Here is a 6,000-nt window from a genome sequence, read left to right as displayed (position 1 = left end):
TTACATTCAATTGTGCCATAATGTATCAGTCTCTGTGTACAATGTTCTCCTGGTTCTGCTCTTTTCACTCTGTATCAATTCTTGGAGTTCTTTCCAGTTCACATGGAATTCCTCCGGTTCATTATTCCTTTTAGCACAATAATATTCCATCACCATCAGATACCACAATTTATTCAGTTATTCCCCAATCAATGGATACCTCCTCATTTTCCAGTTTTTTTGCCACCGCAAAGAGAATGGCTATAAATATTTTTGTACAAGTCTTTTTCCTTATTAACTCTTTGGGGTACAAACCCAACAGTGTTATCTTTCCAATCTTTTTAAACAGCCTGTTCATTATTTCTTATGGTGCCATAGTAGTAGTAGTAGTAGTAGTCTCTCAGTAACCGAGGATGATTATTGTCTTTGTGTGTTTTTGTGCACAAAGACACTTGTGCATGAAGATATAAGTGGAAAAGTCGATGCACAGAGACAGTCCCACTCTCTTGGCATTGGAAGCCTGGGTCCAGTGGCACGAAAAGTCATTACATATGGAGACTTCCTCAGCTGCATTGGATGGCCGTATTGTCTTTTGTGCTCCAACACACCCTAAGCACTCCACAGTGTCTTGCTGCATCGCCATCTCAGCCGTTGGACCTTCTTATTGGTTTCTTCCGTCTGTTCCGCCGAAGCAGTCTTCACATGCTGGGTGAGCAAAGCCCTAGTTCACAAGGGGTCCACGACGACCCAATGGCTACCCTCACAAGGTTTAGCTGGCCTGTTGAAGCCGTTGCCTGGGGTGTGGCCGCTGCCACATGCTAGCAGCTACTAGGAGCCACAAGTGAGAGCTGGGTGTCAGTTGAGGGTCAGAGGCTGGAGAGCTGCCCTAGCTGCCCTACGGGTGTATGGGGTGCTCAGGGAGGAGGTACCATAGTATTCCATCATGATCATATACCACATTTTGTTTAGCTATTCCCCAATTGATAGACATGCCCTCAGTTTCCAGTTCTTTGTCATCACCAAGAGAATTACCATAACATTTTGGAACACATAAGTTCTTTTCTTTTTTTCCTTCATCTGCTTGGAAAACAGATCCAAAATATATTGCCGAGTGTAAGAGTATATACATAGTTCTAAAACTTTGGATATAATTCCAAATTGCTTTTCAAAATGGTTGAATTAGTTCACAGTTCCAGCAACAGTGTATTAGTGTCCCTATTTTTTCAAATTCCCTCCAACATGTGTCATTTTGCTTTTCTGTCATTTAGTCAATCTGCTAGGTATGAGATATCTCAAAATTGTTTTAATGTGTATTTCTCTAATTAGTATTGATTTAGAGCATTTTTTTTAATGTGCCTATATATGAATTTGATTTTTTCATCTGAAAATTTTCTCTTCATATCTTTTGCCTATTAATCATTCGGAAGTTGGCAAGGGAGGCTTTTGAAAATAGAATAAAGCTTATGAATGATTCTATGAGAATGGACTATGTGGGAAAGGAGGTTGTTTTTTTTAAACACTAGTGACACTTTCATTGACTTAGTCTCTGTTCCAGGTCTGGATCTTAAGTATATATAGGAATTTAATGAACCCATGGTCAAATATTTCATACTTCTTGACTATTTTCTATGACCCAGCCAATGCTAGTAAAGACAGGAGTTGCAGAAATTTTAGAACTCTGTAGATAGTCTAAAACCCTCAGATAATTCTTTCAAAATCCTCTCTCTACCAAGCCATTTCAGCCAATTTACTAACATATTTGTTAGCAAACTAACCTAAATTGAGATTCTCTTTTACTTATCCCAACAAAGAAACCTAAATAGCTATTTTGTTCCCTGAGTGAATTATAAATTATTCTTCTCCTAGTTTGAGTACTGAGCCATATGCTAAAAACAAACAATAAAAAAAACTCTCAACCTATCCCAAACAGAAAAGATGGCAGCATGGATTTAGAGCTTTAAGAGAATATAGTCATCTACTGTATTTTGCTTATTTTATAGATGAAGGAATAGATGCCCAAAGAGGTTAGATGATTTGCTAAAAGGTCACATAGGTAGTAAAACCCTTTGACAGCCCTTAAAGTGTAGTCCTCTAATACCCAATCTTTCCTTTTCCCTACTACATGTACTTTCTTGTCTTGAAGTCAATACAAATATCAATAGTAATCATATTTGATGTTTTCTTAATTCTTTCACTTCTTCATGCCAAGGGCCTTTTATTTATTTGATTGATTGATTTGATGTTTAATGGACCTACACTTCTAAGATGTTGGAAGCCAGGTTTATTAGTAGAAGAGTAAGATAGTATTTCTTAAAGAGTAAGAAAACTTTAGGCAGCCTGCATATAGAGACCTGAGATGTACTTTTCTTCTTCATGCCTGGAGTCATTTCTTTTTTTTTTCCTTTTAAACTTTATTTTATTTGGTCATTTTCAAACATAATTCATGAGAAACAAAGATCATTTTCTTTTCCTCCTCCCCTCCCATCACCCCTCCCATTGGAGATGCATGATTCCTCTGGGTATCACATGTGCCCTTGATCTGAGTTCATTTCTATGTTATTGGTTTTTGCATGAGGGTGTTCATTTAGAGTCTCTCCTCAGACATGTCCCCTCCACCCCTGTAAGTCAAGCTGTTGCCTTTCCTCGGTGTTTTTACTCCCACCGTTTGTCCTCTGCTTGTGGGTAGTGTTTTTTTCTCCTTGATCCCTACAGGTTGTTTAAGGACATTGCATTGACACTAATGGAAAAGTCCATTACTTTCGATTATACCACAGTGTATCAGTCTCTGTGTACAATGTTCTCCTGGTTCTGCTCCTTTCACTCTGTATCACTTCCTGGAGGTTGTTCCAGTTTCCATGGAATTCCTCCAGTTTATTATTCCTTTTAGCACAATAGTATTCCATCACCAACATATACCACAATTTGTTCAGCCATTCCCCAATTGAAGGGTATTCCCTCATTTTCCAATTTTTTGCCACCACAAAGAGCACTGCTATGAATATTCTTGTACAAGTCTTTTTACTTATTATCTCTTTGGGATACAAACCCAGCAGTGCATTCGGGCAGGCAGTCTTTTATCGCCCTTTGGACATAGTTCCAAATTGCCCTCTAGAATGGTTGGATCAATTCACAACTCCACCAGCAATGCATTAATGTCCCAACTTTGCCACATCCCATCCAGCATTCATTACTCTCATTTGCTGTCATGTTAGACAATCTGCTAGGTGTGAGGTGATATCTCAGCATTGTTTTGATGTGCATCTCTCTGATTATAAGAGTTTTAGAACACTTTTTCATGTGCTTATTAATAGTTTTGATTTCTTTAGCTGAAAACTGCCTATTCATGCCCCTTGCCCATTTATCAATTGGAGAATAACTTGATTTTTTGTACAATTGATTTAGCTCTTTATAAATTTGAATAATTAGAAACTTTGTCAGAGGTTTTTGTTATGAAGATTGTTTCCCAATTTGTTGTTTCCCTTCTAATTGTGGTTACATTGGCTTTGTTTGTATAAAACCTTTTAAATTTGATGTAATCAAAATTGTTTATTTTACATGTTGTGGCTCTTTCTATATCTTGCTTGGTTTTAAAGTCTTTCCTTTCCCAAAGGTCTGACATGTATACTATTCTGTGTTTGCCTAATTTACTTATAGTTTCCTTCTTTATGTTCAAGCCATTCACCCATTCTGAGTTTATCTTGGTGTGTAGAGTGTGAGGTGTTGATCCAAACTTAATCTCTCCCACACTGTCTTCCAGTTTTCCCAGCAGTTTTTATCAAATAGTGGATTTTTGTCCCCAAAGCTGGGGTCTTTGGGTTTGTCATAGACTGTCTTGCTGAGGTCAATTACCCCAAGTCTATTTCACTGATTCTCCTTTCTGTCTCTTAGCCAGTGCCAAATTGTTTTTATGACCACTGCTTTATAATATATTTTGAGATCTGAGACTGCAAGGCCACCTTCCTTTGTATTTTTTTCATTATTTCCCTGGATATCCTTGCTCCTTTGCTCTTCCAAATGAACTTTGTTATGGTTTTTTCTAATTCAGTAAAAAAAGTTTTTTGGAAGTTCAATGGGTATGGCACTAAATAGATAGATAAGTTTGGGTAGGATAGTCATTTTTATTATGTTAGCCCATCCTACCCATGAGCAGTTAATGTTTTTCCTATTGCCGATGTCTAGTTTTAGTTGTGTGGAGAGTGTTTTGTAGTTGTGATCATATAGTTCCTGTGTTTGTCTCCTAAAATTTTTATTTTGTCTAAGGTGATTTTGAATGGAATTTCTCATTCTAAATCTTGATGCTGAGATGTGTTGGAATTATATAGAAATGCTGATTACTTATGTGGGTTTATTTTGTATCCTGCAACTTTGCTAAAGTTGTTGATTATTTCCACTAGCTTTTTTGTTTATTCTCTAGGATTCTTTAAGTAGATCATCATATCATTTGCAAAGAGTGACAACTTGGCCTCCTCATTGCCTATTTTAATCCCTTAAATTTCTTTTTCTTCTCTAATTGCTACTGCTAGTGTTTCTAGTATAATGTTAAATAATAGAGGTGATAATGGGCATCCTTGTTTCACTCCTGATCTTATTGGGAATGCTTCAAGTTTATCCCCATTGCAAATGATGTTTGCTGATGGTTTTAGATATATACTGTTTACTATTTTTAGGAAATACCCTTCTATTCATATGCTTTCTAGTGTTTTTAGTAGGAATGGGTGTTGTATTTTATCAAAGGCTTTTTCTGCATCTATTGAGATAATCATGTGATTTTTGTTGATTTGTTTGTTGATATGGTCAATTATGTAGGATGGTTTTCCTAATATTGAACCAGCCCTTCATTCCTGGTATAAATCCTACTTGATCATACTGAATGACCCTCCTGACCACTTGCTGGAGTCTTTTTGCTAGCATCCTATTTAAGATTTTTGCATTTATATTCATTAGGGAGATTGGTCTGTAGTTTTCTTTTTCCATTTTTGACTTGCCTGGCTTTGGAATCAGTACCATATTTGTGTCATAAAAGGAATTTGGTAGAACTCCCTCTTTGTTTATTATGTCAAATAGTTTGTATAGTATTGGGATTAGCTGTTCTTTGAATATTTGATAGAATTCACTTGTGAATCCATAAGGCCCTGGGGATTTTTTCTTAGGGAGTTCTTTGATGGCCTGTTGGATATCTTTTTTCTGATATGGGATTATTTAAGAATTCTATTTCTCCTTCTGTTAGTCTAGACAATTTATATTTTTGTAAATATTCATCCATATCACCTAGATGGGCATATTTATTGCAATATAATAGGGCAAAGAAGTTTTTAATGATTGCCTTAATTTCCTCTTCATTGTAGGTAAGGTCCCCCTTTTCATCTATGATGCTATTAATTTGCTTTTCTTCTTTCCTTTTTTTAATTAGATTGACCAGTACTTTGTCTATTTTGTTTGTTTTTTCAAAGTGCCAGCTTCTAGTTTTGTTTATTAGTTTAATAGTTCTATCACTTTCAATTTTATTGATTTCTCCCTTAATTTTTAGGATTTCTAGTTTGGTTTTCTCCTGGGGGTTTTTAATTTGTTTGCTTTCAAGTTTTTTGATTTACATTTCCAATTCATTGGTCTCTGCCTTCCCTAATTTGTTAATATATGCACTCAAGGATATGAATTTTCCTCTGAGTATTGCTTTGGCTGCATCCCATAAAGTTTGAAAGGATGTCTCGCCATTGTCATTCCCTTCAATGAAATTATTATTTTTTTCTATGATTTATTCTCTAACCAATTTTGGAGCATCATATTTAATTTCCAATTGAATTTTGATTTTGCTCTCCATGTACCATTACTGATCATTTTTTAATTTCCTCCTTATCTGAAAAGGTTGCATTTATTATTTCTGCTTTTTTGCATTTGTATGCCATATTTTTATGACCTAATATATGGTCAATCTTTGTGAATGTGCCATGTACTGCTGAAAAGAAGGTGTATTCCTTTTTGTCCCTATTTATTTTTCACCATATATCTATTATCTCTAATTTT

This window comes from Monodelphis domestica, chromosome 4 (assembly GCF_027887165.1).
Source record: "Monodelphis domestica isolate mMonDom1 chromosome 4, mMonDom1.pri, whole genome shotgun sequence".
NCBI classification, from domain to species: domain Eukaryota; kingdom Metazoa; phylum Chordata; class Mammalia; order Didelphimorphia; family Didelphidae; genus Monodelphis; species Monodelphis domestica.
This window is presented reverse-complemented; position numbering follows the sequence as displayed.